At 36.5% G+C, this 23,021-nt stretch overlaps 1 protein-coding gene and 1 long non-coding RNA gene across 2 annotated transcripts in view; both read left to right on the top strand.

The window, feature by feature from the left end:
- The first annotated feature begins 532 nt into the window (after positions 1-532).
- On the top strand, positions 533-14,007 carry LOC103009551 (uncharacterized). The gene is made up of 4 exons (XR_449803.2): positions 533-608; positions 1,804-1,972; positions 12,409-12,499; positions 13,800-14,007. It is a non-coding gene; the product is annotated as an uncharacterized LOC103009551 (long non-coding RNA).
- A 2,060-nt stretch (positions 14,008-16,067) lies between these two features.
- The window catches only part of MYPN (myopalladin), a 75,689-nt gene continuing 68,735 nt past the window's right edge, over positions 16,068-23,021 (top strand). The window contains exon 1 of the mRNA XM_007167805.3: positions 16,068-16,366. The gene's annotated coding sequence lies outside the window, so the exon portion shown is untranslated. The remainder of the gene's footprint in view (positions 16,367-23,021) is intronic.

The raw sequence follows: 23,021 nt of genomic DNA, 5'->3' as shown, positions 1-23,021 counted from the left end.
AGCTCTTTGAGGGCAGGGGCTCTGCTTTATTAATTTTTTATTCCCACGTCTGAACAGAGAGCACGGAACGCAGTGGAAGTTTGATAAATCTGTTATCGAGATTACATCAGTGAAATACACATGTGCTTTGCTCATCATTGTATCCCCGTGACCTAATATCTTATCCACAGTAGAAACCTAGTTTATTTGTTAGATAAACATGATTTGGAAATCTGGCTACTGGGAAGTACAACTAAAATCTAATATAAAAAGTTTTCCTTAGTCCCTTGAATTCAGGAATAAACTCAGATTAGAGTAAGCATAATTCTGGAAGATATTTTATTTATTACTAAGAAATAGCTCAGCTATACAGAGGTGGGGTTGAGGAGGAAAAGGGAGAGAAGTTGTAAACAAATGAGACTCATAGGAGAAAATAGCTCCTCTGAGGGGAGCCACATGCTGATACCCAAGGTGGCTGCATGAGGAAGCAGCCTAAAATTAGCAGGATGGGCAAGCCCAGGAAGGGAAAGCCACGGCAGATTTCCCTGCACTCAGCAAGTGAGGGGAAGGGCCAGGAGCCCCGGTGGAACCCTCCTTAGCCTGTGGAGATCCACTGCAGTTTGTGCCAGGTAAGGCCCTCCCTCAGAACTCACCTTGGGAGGTAAAGCAAGCGATTTCTTAAGGGAATGTCCAGATAATGGAAAGATTTAATATTGCCTAGTAAACAGGTGCCTCCAGGAATCTAATGATTAAGAGAGCAATAAAACTATTCTTGTATCCATCCTCACCCAAGGTATTCATCTGAACCATACCTTTTCACCTTGTTGAACTGCGGCTCTCTGGGGTGTGTAGGTGCTGTTTTTTTTCAAGTGTTGGGGTAAAGGGAGGAGGCTGTCCTAGAAAATCTGTAAAACCAGGTGGAAGAAGAATGAGGAAAGAGCACTTCCAAGTGATATTAAAAAAACAGATGAGATACTGCAGGTCCGAAAAGGAAAGATTAGAGATACCACAAATAGGACTCAGTGGGCAACAGTGTGCTTTGTTCATGGGCAAAGTACAGAGTGGTTGAGCTGGTCGAAGACAGACAGCAGAATCCTGGAGGAGGCCAGGATTTCCTGTGTTGTTGTTTCATAAATAACTAGATCAGTGACTTACTTTAGGACGCACATGAGTTATTCCCAGTCGGTGTATTTTATCTATCACTCACCATGGTTTCTGTAAGTTCCTATCTTCTGTGCTGGAATTCATTTTTATATTACCTGGTTTTTTTTGAAGTTACTACTCATTAATGGTAAAACCCTCCCATCCTATTAAGAGGGTATCTCACAGGGTTGATCTGAAGGGACTGTGCAATTGGACAGCAGAAATTTAGAACTTTAAAAAAATTACAGCTGTACTGAGATATAATTCACATACCATACAATTCACCTATTTAAAGTGTACAATTCAGTGGTTTTTAGTATATCTACAGAGTTTTGCAACCATTGCCACAATCAACTGTAGAACGTTTCCTCACCCTCCCCACAAAAACCCATACCCAAGAGCAGTGGCTCCTCTTTTCTTCCCACATTCCCCTCACCCACAACCCTAGGCAACCACAAATTTACTATCTGTTTTTGTAGATTTGTCTATTCTGGACATTTCATATAAATGGAATCACACAATATGTGGTCTTTTGTGAGCTTTTTTGGGGGGTGGGAGGGATGCTTAGTGTGTAGCGAGAGAGAAAAGAACCTCTTCCGTTGGGAGTATTACTTTCACTTATTATTTACTAAAACCTTTGGACACGTACCATATAAGTTCTCTAATGATACGCTAAATCAGGGGTCCCCAACCGCCGGGCCACGGACCACTACCAGTCCATGGCCTATTAGGAACCGGGCCGCACGGCAGGAGATGAGGAGCAAGCAACTGAGCGAAGCTTCATCTGTATTGACAGCCGCTCCCCATCGCTCACATTACCACCTGAGCTCCGGCTCCTGTCAGCATTATGGTGAGTTGTATACTAATTTCATTATATCTTGCAATGTAATAATAATAGAAATAAAGTGCACAATAATGTAATGCACTTGAATCATCCCAAAACCATCCCCCTCCGCCCCAGTCCATGGAAAAATTGTCTTCCATGAAACTGGTCCCTGGTGCCAAAAGGGTTAGGGACTGCTGCCCTAAATGAATGCACTTCATTGCATCAGGTCATATCCAAGATGATCATTAAATAAAAATCGTCATTATTGAAAAGCATTTAATCATATAATTAATGAAAGTAAGATGTAGTGTATCTAGAACAGTGCCTGGCATGTATTAGCTTCTTAGTAAATAGCCATATTTTCCTCTACCCTACTCCCAGTGTTAAACATTTACTCATATTATAAAACATATAGAGCAGATTTGAAGAAAATCCTAACTTAGCAGAGTGCTTTGAACATACTAGTTAATAAATACCTTTTAAAACAGGAAACGAAGATATAGTCACGGATGTGTGCATTTTACAGCTGTGATATTATTTCATAAAGGCTATGGAAAACAGTTTCATATGCTGGACGAGGAGGCACCAATTATAATTTCAAGTTTGAGCTGATATCAACTGCAATCTTAGATAACCGACTTGCTTCCTCTGGTCCTCAGTTTCTCTACAACTCCAAGCTAAGAAAGATAGGCTGGATCATAGCTAAAACGCCATCCCCATCGTTCATATTGTGGAAGTATCTTATGGCAGGTTCTCCAAGACACACCTGCCATGTATTTATTTCATGCTAAAGGTCACACATTGAATTACAGGATTGCTTCTTAGGGAAGTCCAGTTGGTTGACTGTCATAAGATCTTGCAGCTTGTAATTACCTTGATGAAATCACCAGGTTTCATTGTCTGGTCCTCAGCTATCCAAGATCAGAAACCGAATTTGTTTTTCAAAAACTCTTATAGCAATCCAGTCCTTTTGCAAGGTATTTACATTAATCAAACTCCCAAGGGAGTAATGCAGCATCCACATTTCCAATTTGTTAATTTACAATGAGAAACATGGCTTGAAAGGAAACTAAGTGCCATATTTGCCTACCAACTTATTATTTAAAAGAAGTCTAGGGACTTCCCTGGTGGTGTAGTGGTTAAGAATCCACCTGCCAATGCAGGGGACATGGGTTCGATCCCTGGTCCGGGAAGATCCCACATGCCGCAGAGCAACTAAGCCCGTGCACCACAACTACTGAGCCTGCGCTCTAGAGCCCATGAGTCACAACTACTGAGCCCGCGTGCCACAACTACTGAAGCCCATGCACCTAGAGCCCATGCTCCGCAACAATAGAAATCACCGCAATGAGAAGCCCATGCACCGCAACGAAGACCCAATGCAGCCAAAAATAAATAAATAAATAAATCTATTTTTAAAAATAAAAGTAAATAAAAGAAGTCTATTTAAAAAAAAACTCAATTGAAATCAGAATGCTGTTGTATGAGCATGGATTGGATCAAGGTAAGTAATTGGTTATGGCATCTGGTAGTGTTGGTCTGGAGCTGCCAGCACTACCATCAGGAGCAGATAGGCTCTCTTGGATGAACACTGCTGATTCTTTCTTCTTTGATTTCCCTTTCCTACTGGTAATTCCAATTATCTCTTCAGATGTAGATATAGATACACATATTTATATACAAACATATATTTTACAGATAGGTAGGTAGAGACCATCAGTTAGGCTACAGCCAAATTTTGCTTCTTTTTTCTACTGGTGCCCTTGAAGCTTTTCTTTTTTCTTTCTTTTTTTGCCTTGGGGGCAACTTTTACCATTTTTTTCTCTTTATAAATATAATACACCCTTATTAGAAGTTTTTTTAAAAGTACAGCTAAGAAAAAATATGAGAGAAAAATCTTCCGTAGTTCCACTACCTAGTTATAACCAGTTAACATTTTGGAATATTGTACTCCAAAATTTAAAAAAATAAAACAGGGTCATATTATAAATACAGTTTTGGAGACTTTTTTTTTAATCTTATACAAGCTTTATTGCTCTTTAAAAATGAATAACTAAAGTTTAAAGAGGTATATACGAATATAGGTTTCAAACTCTCAGAACCGAACTAATTCTTTCTCACTGAACTAATTTTTTTTTAACTAGTTAAATTTTATTCTTTAATTAGAAACTCTGGGGAAAAGAAGTCACATCAGGTCTTAAAAGCAAAGGCAGAGACCCAAAACCAGCTGGTTTTTCCTTATTAGGCTGGAGCAGAGTTTAAACCAGGCCAGACCCACTCCAGCTCTGGCCACAGCCTACTCTCTACATCCTGGTCCCAGGGGTTTGTTTGGTTGCAAACTGGCTTCACTTCATCCGAGGACCTAGCTTGAGTGAATTCATGGCTTCCTCAAGTGTGAGCATCCCTTGTTCCTGCCACTGGCAGTGCCATTCAGCCATGGACTTAGGAATTTGATCAAAAACACAAAAAAGCCCTTGGCATTCACACATTTAACATTTGGCATTTTTGACTGAACAAGGAACTATCCTGAAAGGCCATGACACAATAATTTGTGATTTTGCTGAGGTATCACTTTGAACATGTACACCTGGAGCTGGGGGTTCAGGGCTAGTCACTTACATGGTCCCTGAGCCTAAGCAACCATCAGTTCTCTAATTATGATCTCATACACATTTTATCTGAAAAATCAAATACAACAATGGTATAAGGGATCCACAAATGGCTTAGGGTACACCCTACTGTGAATGTCAAGGATTTATTTTATTCATATATTGTATAAAGAGTTTCAAAAGACTGAAGATGGTTTTTTTTTTTAAGTTGGCAAGCTTTTTTTGTATTTTATTTAATTAATTTATTTATTTATTTATGGCTGCATTGGGTCTTCGTTGCTGTGTGCAGGCTTTCTCTAGTTGCGGTGAGCGGGGGCTACTCTTCATTGTGGTGCGAGGGCTTCTCATTGCAATGGCTTCTCTTGTTGCGGAGCATGGGCTCTAGGCTCGCAGGCTTCAGTAGTTGTGGCATGCGGGCTTCAGTAGTTGTGGCTCGCGGGCTCTAGAGTGCTGGCTCAGTAGTTGTGGTGCACGGGCTTAGCTGCTCTGTGGCATGTGGGATCTTCCGGGACCAGGGCTCGAACCTGTGTCCCCTGCATTGGCAGGCAGATTCTTAACCACTGCGCCATCAGGCAAGCCCCTAACTAGTTAATTATTCTTTATGTCAGCTTCTTCATATATAAATGTGAGTATTAAATCAGATCTGCTGACAGGACTCTGATGAGAAATAGCTAATTAAAAACAATAAAACACTTTTCAAATGTAGTGTTTGTACAAAAGATCATTTAAATAATAGGATTTAAAACACCATTGCTTTTTGTATTTGACATCTACTCCACTTCATCATCATTATCATTAGCAGCATTTATTTAGTAGATCTAAATCTTCTTTATCTTATTCCATGTGGTGTTCATATACATTCAACATTAGTCTATTAGACAATTCAGGATCATGGGAATTCTAAAATATCCCTCACTTCCCTAGATTTCTCCTCTCTAAATCACTTAACCTTAACAATAATTTTGTCAACCTAAAGTTTTATACCAATCTATGCTGACACCCTTTTCTAGATCAGATAAGAAATAAGATATTTACCAATACTCTCAATTATTATTTTCTTGTCATAAAGCACATACCACAGAGTGGATATACTGCTCTGATATTTGTCACCACTCTACTTATTTGGCTAAAGTAAGCTTGTTTGATACTTGAGTTGTCAGATCAAATTATAATTTCAACCCTTTAGCTATGTTTAGCCCCTTGGCAGTGGCTGAGTTGAGAATTTAGAATTCAGAAGCAGATGGTTCAGGAGCACAGTAACTAGATATGAAGCATTTTACCTCCATATCATTGGTTTACAACTAAACTTGGTTGATCACTACTGGTGTCCTATACAAGTTGTAAGTGATCTGATTTGAATCTCTAATGAACAGCACCCATGTTAAAAAAACTCATCACTCTTGCACTAATTGGCATTTTTGTTGTCAGTGTCAGGACAGAAGCCAAGGACTGAATCAGTCTGGAAACCTGAACTGCGGCTGTGTCTGAGTCATCAGTCTAGATGGCCCATTCAGCCTCCGGCCTTTCCTTAGACTTTACAGCTCAGCGCAAATGTGTATACTTCACTCCCTGTGACTTCACAAAGCCAGATTAAAATATGTTTACTTAAAATGTATCTTTTTATGATAAGAATGGTAATAATGATAGTTAACATTTATTGGCCACTTGCTAGGAGCCAGGTATTATTCTAAGAGTATTTACTTAATTCTCACAGCAATCCCATGAGTTAGGTACTAATATTTCTCCCATTTTTTAGAGCTGAGGAAACTAAAGCACAGAGAAATTAAATAACTTGCCTAAGGCTTCTCAGATAATAAGTGGTGGAGGTAGAATCCAGCTCCAAATACAATTTCTCTCTGCCTAATTATAGCATTTATTTGACTTTTTCTTTTAAACATCTTACTATACCACTGATATAAATTTTAAACATTCTATGTTCAAATCAAACAGGGCATATATCAATGTCTCAACTTTAAAACTGCTCATCTTTCTGTACTAGTTATTATTTGTTTCTGAAAAGAGGTGATGGATCTTTCTTAAATTTGATTCACATGCATCCTTATTCTGATTTTTAAAAAATATTTATTTATTTGGCTGCATTGGGTCTTAGTTGCACCACGCGGGATCTTCGTTGCAGCATGTGGGATCTAGTTCCCTCACCAGGGATTGAACCTGGGCCCCTTGCGTTGGGAGCGTGGAGTCTTAGCCACTGGACCAGGGAAGTCCCTTATTCTGATTTTAAGGTACTTAAAAGACCTTGATTTTACAATGGCTTTTATGCTTACTTATTTATTTTTTCATTGTTTGAGCTAAACATTACCTGAACTTGGAAACATCCTCTGACCTTAACATTTCTAAATTAATAGAGAAGAGAGAATTAAATCAAATAAAACCCTGCTTACCATGCCATCCCAATATAAACATAGTGAATGATCACCAAATAAGCAATCCAGCTGCCTCTTTTTGTTAACATAGTAATTGGATTTCTTCCACCTATTCTTCATACAAAGTTAAAAAGCAAATAGGAATTTTTTTTGAAAAACTGAGTCTCTATTTTATGAGACTTCCCATAGTAGCTAGGAAGGAAGTTTTTAGTACATTGAGATAAATGACCTTTAAAATAAAGTTCATGAGCAATTAGATCATTTTAATGAATAAAAGAAATTAATCTGGTTCTCACAGTTTTCTTAAGACTTAGAAAAATATTATTTGCCATAATTACCAGCTAGAAATAGAAAAATAGAAATAGAAAATAATTACTTTATTATGTTTCTTTTAGTTGCCATCTATACTCAGTTATTCAAAGCGTGTTCTAAGCCTCATTTAGCACGTATTTATTGCTCCAGTTTTGCTAGTAGATAAACTTTGGGGTGTTCCCCTAAAGAAGCTCTTATTAAAACTAAATTAATAATGTAAACTTGGCAATCTGGATTTTACTGCTGATTTACATTTACATTTGCATGGCCATTCTAGTGTTTAATTTTCCTATGTACAAAATAATCATAATAAAGACCAACTTCACGGACAGTGGTGTAGTTTTGTCATTGTTATTAGAACATAATAACCAATACATGATTGTAAATAACTTCAAAAAGATGAAGTGCTAAGTAAATGTCTACTTAAAATATGATCTCTACATGCTTAATTTCACTATGTCTAGTAATTTGCAGATAGAGATGCACCAAGATAATTGTTTATTATTTATGGTTGCTTCAGTTTCTTTTAAGTTATTTCTTTGACCAGTCAGAGATAGGAAATCATCCAGATTTCCAAGGACTTGGAAGGATTTTGGAGGAAATCACTAAATCATCATAATCCTAATATCACTTGAGGTCTCCTTCTTGTAACTCCACATCTTCTGAGTTTTTTCAAAATTGATTCCCAAATGCATTGCTAACAAGGGTGTATTCCTCTGAAAGGAGATGCCATGTAGTAGAGAAGAAGTTGGGCTTTGGTGTCATGTAGACTTGGGTGTGAATCACAGCTCTGAGGGGGCCCTGTGGAAATTTTTTCTCCGATCTTCAGTTTCCTCCTCTATACAAAGAAGGATAATGATATAGAATACCTTGGATGATCTCAAGGTGTACCTCCTGAGACTTTTTCAGATCCCTGAATTTGCAAAACCCACAGTGGCATATAATTTTTTCAGTTTCATTCTCCATAAAATGGGGATAACAATTCACACTTCCTGGGTTGTTGTATTAAATTAAATTATGTATTAAATATGAACAATAAAGCTTGGTTGGTGTGGACACTGGACAGAGTCAGCTAGGATCACCAGAGAGCTGAGTAATTCATTCTGGCTTATCTGCATTTTAACAAGTCCAATTTGCAGTCAGCCACCAATAGTTGAAATCTTGATCTAAATTAGAGAATATATGTGTGTTTTAAGTGTACTGTACCCTTTATTTCTGAGAAAACAGGCAACTCAGTCTGTGACTTGAGCTGGAATCTCAAAAACCAGGGCATAAGAACAGACAGAACTGCCTCTCAGCTATGCATAGTAGGGTTCTGAAGTCCAAAACTCAAGAGGAGCAGTCTATAGAAGGAAAAAAGCGTCTGATTCTAGGGCTTGGACAGAAAGTAAAGACCTGATGTAAAACAAAGGTTGTTCCAAGGTGGGCAGGAAAAATAGTGGTTAAGCCAGTTAAGGAAGATGCAAAAGTATGAAAGTGCCTCTTATGGGGCACCTACAGAAGAACTCTTGGGCAAGGTGGGTGCTGTAAACAGCCCCAATCATTTCCAAAAGCAAAAGTCCCCCATATCAATTATCTCAGGAATTGTGAGCATCCACTAAGCCAAAGCACATATATTGATAGTCATTACTCAATGACTGGTGCACAAAGAACAACCAAACATTTTTAGCTCCTTTCCTCATTTGAATTGATTCTTAACAGTATTTCTGTGTTAAACTAACATCATAATTGTTAATGACAATTGAATCAGTTAATGTTGCTGAGAGTTTAGGTCATTTGATCTTTTCTGGCACACAATAAGCATTCATTAAATATTTGTTGAATTGTGTGAATAATTTAGGACAACTCAACAATTAATACATTATTTTTATAGCATGCTACAGACAAATATTTATTAAGTGACTAATTTGTGCCATGCCTTGAGATTAAAACTGTGTGGCCTATATAAATTTTTTTATGGCTTCAATTCTCAAGGAGTTGATCTAGTTAAATAGATAAAGCATAAATGCATAAATGAAAACTCAGTTTAATTCAGCAATATTAGAAATGTTATAACCATTAGTTGTTTAATTACATAATAATTGGAAGAAACAATGAACAAAGGCAGGAAGTCAAGATAAAGCAAGGAAATACTGGTGGAACTTTTTGGAGACAAGGATTTGTGTAGAAGAGTGCCAGATCAGACCAGAAAGGTTGTTTATGTTTTATAGGATCAAGATGATCACATTTCTGATTATACCAAGGCTTTTCTTATTCTATTTGAAATCTGCACAATATTGTCAGGCCAGTGGGCTGTCTACAAAGAGATTTATTCCCAGCTCAGTTTACACTGTGGTAAATTTTTGTGTTTAAGTCCCCTGTGACATTGTATATATTTGCTTATCCCTTTTATTGACATTATCACCCACATTTTTTTTTTTTTTGGCTGCGTCACGTGGCTTGTGGGATCTTAGTTCCCTGACCAGGGATTGAACCCGGGCCCTGGCATTGAAAGCGTCCTAACCACTGGACCTCCAGGGAATTCCCTCACCCACATTTTTAATTAAAGCTTATTGTCTAGGTTAGAAGATGAAAGGAGAGAATCTCTAAGATATTAACAGGAGACTTCTTGGTTAGACTACGTTTTAACTAATCCATTCTCAGTTTGGAATGAAAAGCAGTTGGGTGATGAGGCAAAATAAAAAAGGTTTTCCAGGTCTTCCTACATTAAAGTATGCTGACTTTATTTGATAGGAAGTTTGCTAAAGCAAGAAACACCAAATGGGTAGATCCATCTGCAAATAAAAATAAGAACTTGAATAGGGATATAAAATACAAATTCCTTTTGATAGATTTCATATAATAACTTCTCAGAAATGTGTATTAGCCCTTGCTATTTCAGTCAACACATTTTATTGAGTCTTCTTTGTGAAAACAGTCCAAGACTTAGTCTTATGCTATTTTTCTGTTCTCTTCTTGCTTCTGTGAAATAAACACCAAGTCCCTAAAATCAAAGTAATAACTTTAGTAATCCTTTGTCTACCGATACATATGAAAATAATGGCGAGTTTCCTTCCTTGGGTGATTTCTGATTTTTGAACTAACCTGCATAATTACTTTTCATGAGAAGACAGTGGAGCGGGGGGCAATGAAAAGAGAATACATTTTAAACTAAGAGGCCTAGGTTTGACTTCACCCAACTGTGCAGCTCACTGGTTGGCTACCTTTGGGAAAGCTAAACTTCCTTAAGCCTTAGTTTCCTCCTTGTAACATGCAAATAGCAATACCTTTCAGGGTTGCTGTGAGTGTTGAATAAGAGATAACTTAAGCTGCTCCTGTCTTAGAGTACACTTGGAAGAAATGTTAATTCCCATTTCCTTTCCTTCACATCATTAGTGTTAGTGTGATTATTTGGGTCATGCATAAGAACACTGAACTTTATTTTCAGCTTTCTGAGATGTCCAAGCTGCCCAAAAATAGAATCTGAGTGGAATCACCCAGAGACTGGCACACTGGCATTTAAGATATTCAGTGATAGCATTATGAAGAGAGAATATTTCAAGTGTTATTTTCCTACCCTTAACTTGCAAAAAAATTTATTGACCCATGTTGATGTGCTGAGAAATAACACAAAGCATTGAAATTTACTCTCAAAAGAACAAAGCTCTTAAATTGTCTGAGCAAAATGACTATCATAAATGGAACAAAAAAATAGGTCTGTTAAAGCATTCAGACTGCCTTCCAATGCCCTATCTTTCAGCATTAATGCCTAATGTTTCGGTCCACATATCAGTTCATGTTCTCAGCTAAAATACTGCAGATACAATGTTTCTGAAAGCATTCGTTTTTTTCTTTCTATATTTTCTCTTTGCTTGTTTGTTTAGTCATACAAAAGAATTTCAGGGTTCCTTTCTATCAGAAAAATTATAAACAAAATTCAACACAGTGTTTCCTTACAATACTTACTAAAAGAGACAGTAGGTTTTATGTTCATTTTTACCCTTAATTTTTTTTCCAAATACTGCAGAAATGCAAACTTTTAAATACATGCAGTAGTTATGAGCACAGACTTAGAGTTAGCCTTAGGTTTAATCCTGGCTCAGTCACTCACCCATTGTGTTACCTTGGGCAAGTTTTTAACCTCTTTCTAAGCCTTAGGTTCTTACCTGTAAAATGAGGATTCTAACAGTACCTACTTCATAGTTTGTTGAAGGAATATGTAAAATAAAGTACAATGTCCATGAAGAGCCTAACATAGTGCCTAGCATACAGCTAAAGAATGTTAACTTACTTCTACTGAGATGATAAGTTTATATGTGTGTTAATATAATCATGATATTAACGTGGTGAGCAGGAGGAATCAACTGTAGACCTCAGGATTACACGCCTGATACTGTCTTGGATTTCTTCAGTTAATCATAGATGCTCTTTTTTTTTTTTTTAAGATTTTATTTGATTGATTGATTGATTGATTGATTGCTATGTTGGGTCTTCGTTTCTGTGCTAGGGTTTTCTCTAGTTGCGGCGAGCGGGGGCCACTCTTCATCGCAGTGCGCGGGCCTCTCACTGTCGCGGCCTCTCTTGTTGCGGAGCACAGGCTCCAGACGCGCAGCCTCAGTAGTTGTGGCTCACGGGCCTAGTTGCTCCGCGGCATGTGGGATCTTCCCAGACCAGGGCTCGAACCCGTGTCCCCTGCATTAGCAGGCAGATTCTCAACCACTGCGCCACCAGGGAAGCCCCCATAGATGCTCTTTTAAAAAAAACTCTGGGAACAGATTTTCTTCTTAGAAATAATACCTCCTAAAAAGTGTAAACTTTGATATGTCCTCCATATCAAAAGCACAAGTAAAGGAAGCCTTACAGTCCTTTCATGGAAACCACATAGTAAAGCTTTAATCTACCCCAAAACTGGGGGAGCACACATTAAGTATTATAATAACTGATTATTTTCCCAGATTTACTTTAATAAATGTATCAACCATACTCTCAGTTTTGTATCAGGTAAAGATGTTTACACGTGTCACATGCATCCTCCGCATGGATATGTTGTGCATTCCTTACGTTTTATTCTTTAAAATTTCATGTTTATTATCCTTTTCATCTCGTCAAAGGAGAAATCAAGAAAGTCTGTTTCCTTAGTCATCTTAGTCTTAACCCACCCACACCATCCATCCAGGTTAAGAACATCGCGCAGACTGAGTTATTAAAGTTGATCCAAAAGAGCAATCTGTTCTAAATGACGGTCCCTGGATCTGCCACGGAACCCTGTAAGTACCCTTCATTACTCTGGTGGGGCAGTGTCACATTTCCTTCATGCTACTTTTGTGGCTGACACAAGTTAGGCAGTGAGATTTGGGCTTTGGATGATCCTGGTTGATTGATACAGGAACGGTCCTTCTCCTGGAACAGGTAATCACAAATTTACTTTTCAGGATAATAAGTATTCTGTTTATAGATTTTTAAAATGTTTTTAGTTTTTAAAACTAAATAGGTTTTGAACTTATAGCTTTTTAAGTTTTTTTAGTTTTAGTTTTAAGCAAGTGTTTTCAGTACCGTTGAGATGAAAAAGACATTTCTTAAGGATTTAATTGTAGTTCTCAATTACACTGTATCATGGGGTTTGTTTAAGACCCTCCATAATCCACCATACATACATTGTTTTGGATGGTCAAGAACTTGCCTCTGTTGTGTTTTTCTCATTAGCAAAGGTTCGAAAATAATACAAGTCTCTATTCTTTAAAAATAAGATATAGGGGATTGTTGTTTTTTCATCTGATACTTGAGGGGAATACCTCAATATAAATCTATAAACTTTAAGCAAAACTCATGGAAAATTTGGTATATATCAGAAATTTCTTTTAAAGAATAAAAATCTAAAGCAATCTGGAAAAATAGCAAATACAAAAATTTTATACGAATCTACTAGCACAGAAATTCTCACATGCTTATCCTCCAAGTGAAGACTTCCTCTGTCATAGACCTTCCAGATTCCTTGGCATTCCTGTGGATCACCCCAATGTGAGTGAACTGTTTCTATAACTGAGTGACTGAATTAAGAAAACAGCTGAAGGCAAGAACAAGATCATGTTCAAATCACAATAAACACATGTGTTAGATGGGCCACTCAACTTTATGGGGAAGGCTTAAGACATGTAAACTTGTGTTTACTTGTCACTTATGAAATTTGTTTTTAATTATGTTGGATATATTTTTTAAGTTTTAAAAAGTATTCTTTGTACCAGTAAACTCTGGTAAAATCTAAACTAGTAGGTTTGTGGTGTAATGTTTATACAATTACTAAGATGATATGCAGGGTAGGGGCTACATTACCTAGGAGCAGAAACCAATTTTAAAAAACTAGAATCTAGAATACAAGGTTGATATACTGTTAAGCAAGGTATCCACAGTTGCTGAATATTATTTATTTAAAATATTTATATGCAACTTTTTTTCAAAGAGCTCAAAAAATTTTCTACACTATCTGTATTTGAAAATGTTACGGTAAAAATGAAAGAAAGAGGGGCTTCCCTGGTGGCGCAGTGGTTGAGAATCTGCCTGCCAATGCAGGGGACATGGGTTCGAGCCCTGGTCTGGGAAGATCCCACATGCCGCGGAGCAACTGGGCCCGTGAGACACAACTACTGAGCCTGAGCGTCTGGAGCCTGTGCTCCGCAACAAGAGAAGCCGCGATAGTGAGAGGCCTGCGCACCGCGATGAAGAGTGGCCCCCACTCGCCGCAACTGGAGAAAGCCCTCACACAGAAACGAAGACCCAACACAGCCAAAAATAAACATAATAAATAAATAATAAATAAAAAATTTAAAAAAAAATGAAAGAAAGATTACTGCTATTCAGAATTTGTCTCTTTTTTCCGTAACTTTTTTTTTTTTTTGCATTTTAAACTGATTTTAATTCTTCCTATTGATTCCTAATTCCACTGCCCAACCAACTGTAGTTTATCTTTCAGTATGGGTCTTCTTCCACCTCAGTGTTCTATACCTGGGTGAAAGGTAGGATACCAGGCTTATCATGGAACAGTTTGCAAGGAAGCAGAAATATGTTCACTTACAGTGTGTGTAGACATTTCCCTTTGGAAAATCAAATTGTAGCACATCTATGTGCTAAATGAAATGGAGGTTTTACTTTTTCCTGTCCCGACTCAAGACTTAGCAGCACTTATATTGATTATGCATCAAGATCTGAAAGGGATAGTGGGGGAAGATCCTCTCTTTAAATAAAAAGAAATCGTTGGAGCACCTACCTAAATAGAAAATGCAGAAACACAATTAAGTAGTCTTGAGGTTAATTTCAGCACAGGTAAGAGAGCAAACAACCCTGTACAGTGAAGATCTAGATTAATGCAGTAATGAAAATAACCTATCCATATAACTCAGTTATTCTTGTGCCCTCTTCCCTCCTCAGTAATAGTGCTTTCAGTCTGGATTATTTTAAAGTTTTCCTCAATAGTCTTTTTCATTTTGCCCATGTAAATTCAAAGTTCCTTAACAAAAGGTATAGTGAAGCTTCTGATTTGATCATAATAAACAAATTTTATATCTATTCAATATACTATAGGGAGTCTCAAGGTGACTGAAAAAGGTAAAAAGATCTCTTAGTAAATGCCATGAGGGCAGGAATTTTGTTGTTTTGTGCACTGCTTTATACCCAGTACCTGGTACATAGTAGGCATTAGATAAATATTTGTTGAATGAATGGGAAGAAATTCTACAAGTATTGTGTGATTTAATTAAGAAAGGTAGGCTTAAATCAATGTATTTTATGCTACCCAAATCTAAGAATGACCCTTAAAAAAAAAAAAAATGGCATTTATCTGAATTTTCAAAACCCAGGCTTCTACCAAGACTGAAATAACGGGGTTAACGTTTTTTTTCCAAATTCATATTCTGAAAATATATGAAATTAATATCAAAGAGCCTATACTTTGACAAAGTAGGTTTTTGAGCAGATGTTGGTTTGGCTAAGGAGTCTTTTTTATTGTTCGGCAATGCTTGTAAAAGAAGAAATCTGGCATAGACTTTTTCAAAATAATATACAAAAAAAAGTTATTCCAGGTACTAATAAATGAATAGGAGTTGTAATGTGTTACATTATATAGCAGTTTTGACTTTTAAACAGTATCTGATTAGTTTTTTTTCTGAAAAAGTTTGTTCAAACTAATTTGTTACTGGGTTTATTCTCAGACTGATGGCTTTTTCCTCTCCATTTTTTCTGTGATCGCTAGTTAACAACTTTTAATGTTAGTTATCTTCTCTGCTTTTGCTAAGCCTTTAACAAACAGTTAAAAAAAAAAACCTCTCAGCTTTAAAATGTTAGACCTCACTTTCATACTGGCTTTTCATAGCCAAATTTCCTAAAATGTATCAGTGATTAAATGAGAGTAAATTTCCCATGAATTAAAGTTAATTCTCTTACCTTCTGTGTAGTTCAGGGAACTCTACTCAGTGCTCTGTGGTGACCTAAATGGGAAGGAAATCCAAAAAAGAGGGGATATATGTATATGTATGGCTGATTCACTTTGCTGTATGGTAGAAACTAACACAGCATTGTAAAGCAACTATACTCCAATAAAAATTAATTATTAAAAAAAATAAAGTTAATTCTCTTAAAAATTAAGAATTTTGATGTATTTCAAAAAATAATGCCATTTTATTTGACAGATGGAATGTGTTATAATGAATTTAGTATTAATTCCAAACATAAATCAATAAACAACTTGGGCCTCTAGCTGTAAGTGAAATTCTATAGGTAGGAAAACTGACTGACCCCCACCTCCCATAGGTGCTGTCCTGCTGTGGAATCCCTTTGCTCAGTTTTCTCCTATCCAATCAGGTGGAATGTTTCACAGGCACATGGTTTATACAGCTCAAAATAACTTGGGACCTGTGAGCTGACAAATGCTCTGGCTCCGGTGGTGACAGGTTGTCCAGCTTCTCACAGCCATCTTCACTGAAACTAAGGTTAACTCCTCACTCTACGGACGGCTACTCTCCATTTCCAAGGGCGTGAAGAATTTTCTTTTTCTCCTGTGCTTTCATCTAAAAGTTCTCCTTGGATAATTATCATCACGGTGGAGTGTTTGGACATCCTCATCTGGGTCAACTAAAAAAAGAAAGGTAATATCCAGATTTAAGTTCTCAAGTGTGTTTTGATAACAAGAAACTGACAATGGGAAAGGGATATTTCCGAGACCTAATTTCTGTTGTTTAGAGTGAAACCGAGGATAACTTTCTAATTACGTATGATGGGACACAAAATTATGTGAAAAATAAAGTTTTCTACGTGGTCAAATTTTGGAGGGGATTGATGAGACCCTCAGTGATCACAGCCTACTCAGGTCCTAAAGGAAAATATCTTAACAGAGAAAGTCGTGACATGTGCATTACCACTGGCATTTTCCATACATTCATTTATTAAAATTACGGTGTTTGTATAGAGAATATGTGTGCAATGCCTATTTCCTTTTAAAAGGAAATCAAATCTAAAATAATATGACTCCATAGTTAAAGACTTTCATTTAACATTTTTTTTATCATGTAAAAGGATATGCTTGCTATATTTAGTGTTGGGAGATCTGCTCCCTGGATTAATGTACACAACAGCTGCAGAAAGTCTTGCTCAAAGGACATTGCTCTTTCTTTCTCCTTTCTCTCCCCCTCTCTCTCTTTCTCTCCCCCCGCCTCTCTCTCTCTCCCTCCCTCCCTCCCTTTTCAGCTGCATCAGAAAGACACTTGACAGTCAGTGGCAAGTGTTTGGCTTGGTACATTGCACTATTAGCAGTAATTAGAGGCACAACTTGAATTATATTTTAATAACCGTATAAACAAAGAAAAAGAAAACATGAGTTAATCTGTATTTCCATTCCCAAAAAGTGAACATTACAGTAAGGGTGCTAAGAAATTTTATTATCTTATCAACAGATTTTTTTACTCATACTTGTTAAAGATACTAGCATCAATCAGTTTGAAAGAAACAAAACAGCTAACCAGTTTCCTTTCTCAAAAAATTATTATTCAACTACTTTCACATTGGTAATGATGAAATGAATTCTACAAGCTCTAAATTTAAAAACTGTTATAACTTTTTAGTCTCTCCTTAATAATAACTCTTAACTTCACATAAAATCCATATAATCCTTTTCTAGGAAATTGAGAATGTCTACACTTAAAGCTGTAATAAACATATTTTTAAACAAAAATTAAGATATGCTGTCTGATACACCATTTGACAATAAGCAAAATAGTTAAAATCAAGGCCATCCCATGAAATCTGAAATATATGCACACCATACTTACTTTGTCGGGACACAAAATTATAAACATTACAGAATCTTACAATAATGGAGTATGAAACAAACAGTTGGACATTATCCAAATTCTGGAGGTTTGTCTCTATTCCCACTTATAGAATATGGCTAATGTTACTGGAACTCCTAACAATGTATTAAAGCGCCAGTGTTCCATACGTGTATAATTTAGAATACAGACTCTACTACAGACTCCAATACATCTACTGTATAATAGAATATAATTTCTAGCTTACAAAGGCACACGTTCAATGGAATGGACTCAGAACCACAATCCATAGACACAAGAAACTGAATGAATTTTTATCCCAACAGGGTTTTGGAATTCATAGAGATGGTTTTTCAAACTTATTTTTGAAGAAACGGGACTACAGGTAAATTAGGTTTCACTGTGAAAGGACTTTAATGAACTAATGTTAGTATATGAAAAGGTGACAGTTAAATTTTTTAGGTTAACTCCTCGATGCAATAGGAGTAATGAACTCAGCTCATTAACCTGAAAACAGAAGATGAATGAGACTGCTAACCCCAGAATAATTAGTCTCCTCATTGACATTGAGATTTGACAAAGGCATTGCTTGTAGCATGGTGTTATTGCCTATAACAAGCCAAAAAGATGAAAAGATTTTCTTATCTCTTTTCCTCTCTTAAGAGATATAGAAGGATCAAACACCACAGAAATATTTTCTTAAATTTCTATGGTGCTTTACAGCTGACAAAGAGCTTTTAAAACTGCTAAGGCATTGGGCTTTTGCTTAAAGGGAACAACCCATGTACAGACAAAATGGTGTGTTGAGAAATTTAAGAACATATTTTCAGCAGTTACATTTTTGGTGGGCACAAAAGTTGGTGCGACTATTTACCTGCAGTCACTGAAGAGTTCCTACAGCTCTGTATAACTAGAGTCACCTTGACAAGCTCTGTATAGACTGTGTGCTACATAGCCCTCCACTTGGAGTCACAGTGCACCCCACGGTCTGAGAGAGGCCCAGCAGAGCCTTCACACCAAGGGCTGGAACTAGAACTAGATCTTGAGATCACAAGCCGAATTGGGGTACTTGCTCCTCTCCCAATCTAGCAAATGTGTCAATTAGGGAAGTTATCATTTTTCAAATCATTAAACACCTAAAGAAAATGGACCCAAATATTAAGAGGCTGAAGAAGGATGAAAACGTTTACATTTTTTTTCTTATTTAAAATGAATCCTTGAGTTAATGGGGATTGACAAAGTTTTCTCATTTGGGACTTCGGTATAAGAGCTAAGTTCATCATGAGTGGTGAATTGAGAGTGAAAGAAAACCTCATTTTTGTGACTATCACCAAACCCTTTTTTTGGCCCTAGATTCCTGAAGCCATCTTACTTGGCTTCATTACCTTTTTTAAGGGTCATAGAATTTACTTCTATACTATTTATTTGCTATATTTCAGATTAAATACTAACTTTGGGCTCTGGTTTTGGTATCCTTTACACTAGTGTTCCCCTACAGAAAAGGATTACCTTGAATTTGTATAGTGTCTACATTTCTAAAGTTCTTTCACAAACAAACCTACGAAGTAAGCAGCGTAGTTCTGCTCCTCAGTTTAGAGGTGAGTTAATTAAAGATGTCTATCTTTTCCTATTCCAGCTCTCTAGCCAAATAACTATTAAATATTAGTCTGTTTTTATGTTCCCCTAGAAACCAGATTTGTTTTATTTAATATCTAAGAATATTTCATAGCCAGAAAACTTCAGTATTCATGTTTTAATCCAAGTTACTTCATATTAGGTTTTGCTAATTCTCTGGTCAATGCCCTGATTTAAATGTTCATATTAAAACCAAAAGATGAGTTTATAACTCATGTTATTTCCAACAAGGTCTTCTCAGAACCTACAGAAGAATAGTGTTAACATGACTTGAGAAATATGCCCAAAGGTATCAGCATTAAGTTTTGTTTTTGTAAACCAGACTCCTAACATTTTCAGCAAGTTCTTAGGTCAGATCCTCTTTTCAGGAAAATTCGTAGGGAAAAAATATAGATATTTAGCAAAAGAAAGTGAAGAACATTCAATAAGCATTCTATGTGGCTAAATTAGTTTACATGATTTACTAAAGTTGGTCTTGATGCCACATTAACTGCCTCATTTCAAACCTAAGACCATTTCATCAAAAGCACAGTCTGTTTTCAATGGCATTTATTCATTCTTAGTTTGAAAGCAGCGTAATATCTGTTTCAATTTATAATAAGCAGAAAGAAGGAAGCACTGTCCAATGTCACCTGAACACACCAGCTGAAATGTCTAAGAGAACTTTGACATTTGTCAAATGAAATGTTTAAGAGAACCCTTCCTAAAACTTGTTCCTGCCTCATCCCAGTAAATAATTCCTCTACTCACCTAGTTGCTTAGGCCATAAATACTGGAGTCACTCTTGACTCTGGTCTTCCTCTTGTACCCTACTTTCAATCCATCAGCAAATCATACTGGCTGTATTTTCAAAAGATATCTCAAATCTGACCATTTCTCGCCATCTTCCTCTAATACTACTCATTGATCCAAACCATCATCATCTCTTGCATTCTTTGCATAGCAGCCACAATTGAACTTTTTCAAAACCATGTCACCTGCTTCAAAAAACTTTAAAATGGCTTCCCATTCACACATTTAGTAAAACTCAGAGTCTTTCCCATGGTCTGAAAGATCTTACATGCTCTAGCCTTCCACTCCTCTTTCTTACTCACCTCCTGGCCCACTGGGCTTGACTTGGACACACCAAACATTCACCTCCCTTGGCCTTGACACTCACTTCTTCCTCCCAGATGGTCACATGGCTAACTTCTCCACTGCATGAGAAGCTTTGCCTGACATTCCTAGCCAAAATATCAGTAGCACACCTTCTCTACCTCATCGTTCTCTATTCCCTTGCCCTACTTTATTTTTCTTCTTAACATTTATATCTTCACTACTAGAATGTCAACTCCATAAGGGCAAGGACTTTGTCTTTTGTTCACTGATGAATCCTCAGGGCCTAGAAGGGTGCCTGGCACATAGTAAATGCTCAGTTAATATTTATTGGATAAATAAATGAAAGCTGGGTTATCCATAATAGCTCTTGGGTTTTTTAAAAGTATAAGTTTTGTAACAGATAGTTTTAAAATTAATGCTTGAAAGAGAAAGTAATACATTTTCATATTTCCTATTTTAGGTAATATTTATCAGTTTAACAATTTATACATGCATTTCCACCTGAGAACCATCTGAGATGGAATTGTTATTATACCATTTGATAGATGAGGATAATTGAGATTCAGATGCATTAAGTGACTTGCTCAAGATAGCAAAGTTATTTAGTGTTGGAGCTGGGATGCAAACCCAGGTTTTTTATTATAATCAGCTGTTCTTTGATCCTTCTGGTATGAAAACAAAGCATAATTCCAGTTATTTTATCCACCATAAATAAATTTTTATTTGAAAGTCACTTTGAAGTTATTACTGCTTTTACCAGTTTATATTTTTTCTTTGTGTCTGTAAGTTTCCTTTGTAAATATGATTTCTATTTATCTGTCTTACTTTAGCCTGCAACTTTAAAAAAAGATAAACAACCATAGATTTAGTAGGAAATTCTAATGAACAAAAGAATTCAACAGATACTTTTTGATCACCTTCTATGTGCTGTGTGTGTACAGAGATGAGGGTGTACAAAACAAAATGAGGTAGACAGAAAAGTAAATAGGCAAATATGTATCATAATAAGTGCTGTGTTTGGGGGTTAGGACAGTGAATTTTGGCAGCACACTGAGAGGTACCCAACCCAGAGAAAAGAAGAAATCCCAGGGCCAACTCTCAGCTAAGAAGTGAAGATTGTATACGACTTGGCCCACTAAGATAGTGAAGAGAGGTGGAGAAAGGGAGCAGCCTGAGCAAAGAGGATATGTACAAAGATCTGAAGGCAGCATAGTTTGTTCATGAGACTATGCATATTTCATAGAATACAGATACGCTGAATTAACTACAAATTCAAGTTCAGTTTCTCTTCAAAGTGTGTCCTTGGATCAAGTCACGTCACTAGTTCTACTTCTTATCATGGTACGTGGCCACAGTTCTTAAATAATAATAAATAATAGTAACTACCATATATTGAACATTTACTAGATGCCAAGCACATTAATCACCCTTCAACTTATGAAATGTCTACTGTTATTACCCCTGTTTTACAAACAAGCAATCTGCGGCTTACAGAGGTTAAGTAACTTTCTTGAGTTTATACAGCTAGGAACTGTCAGAACTAGGATGTGAACCCGATCTATCTAACTCCAAAGTGTCAGGTAACAACTGTTACATTCAAACGTTAAAGAAATCCTTAATTTTGAATGCTTGAAATTTTTGTTATAATAATTTCTCATGACTATAAGCATCAGAACAGGCACACATTTACACCGCAACTAGCTCCTTTTTTTTTTTTTTTTTTTTTTTGCCGCACCGCAGGGCGTGTGAGATCTTAATTCCCCAACCAAGGATCAAACCGTGCCCCCTGTAGTGGAAGCACAGAGTCTTAACCACTAGACTGCCAGGGAAGTCCCATTGGCTCCTTTTCTTTAAAAAACAACAACAAAGACATAGTTGTAGAGAGAAGTGATTACTTACATGTGTATTTTCTTCTCTATTTTCACCATACATATAAACTTTTTGGAAGTTCTTCAACATTAACATCACCTTTACCCATGTACTGTTTTTTTACTAACATCAGCTGAGTGTTCATTATAGTGGCTGGCCCTGTTTTACGAGATTTGCAATCGTAATGTTATTAATCCTCACTCCCCTGGGAAATAGACATTATCCATGTTTTACAGATGAGGAATCCAAAGATCAAAGAAGTTAAGTAATTTTCTCAAAGTCACACAACTGCTAGGAGATGAAGCCAGAATTTGAAAACAGATTTATCTGATTCCAAAGCCAATGTTCACTCCGTGTTGCCTCAAGATAAAAGTCATCTTAAAGAGCTAGAGACAAAGTTACATTAAAACACAATATACAGTAACGTCTAACTAATAGAGAGAAGACCATCCTGATTTATAAAGCACTGAATTTCCCCCCTCACATTTAAATATATACAGAAACTCAAACTTGGTTAATGGGATAGTTGATTTATAAATGGAAAGGATTTTCAATCAGTATATTAATTACATTTTCAAATAGCATTTTGCACCTTACTTCAATACCTTTAACTATTCCTCTACAAAGTTAATGCACAAAGAGACAAATTTTCAGCTGGGATTTCAATTACATTTTCATATACTATTTTGTATATCATTCACTGTGCTTCAAAATTTAAAATAGCCATATAGTTCTATTTAATGAGCATATCATACTAATTTAACTAATTTCTTATTGGACATGGTTCCAATTTTTTAATATTATCATCCATACTATGATGAGTATCGTTGTAGATAAATCTTTGCACCCATCCAACCCCATTGCATTTTCAATT

The sequence above is a fragment of the Balaenoptera acutorostrata genome, chromosome 16 (genome assembly GCF_949987535.1).
Source record: "Balaenoptera acutorostrata chromosome 16, mBalAcu1.1, whole genome shotgun sequence".
Taxonomy (NCBI): Eukaryota; Metazoa; Chordata; class Mammalia; order Artiodactyla; family Balaenopteridae; genus Balaenoptera; species Balaenoptera acutorostrata.
The sequence above is the reverse complement of the archived record's forward strand: the minus strand, read 5'-3'. Positions and strand labels throughout refer to the sequence as shown.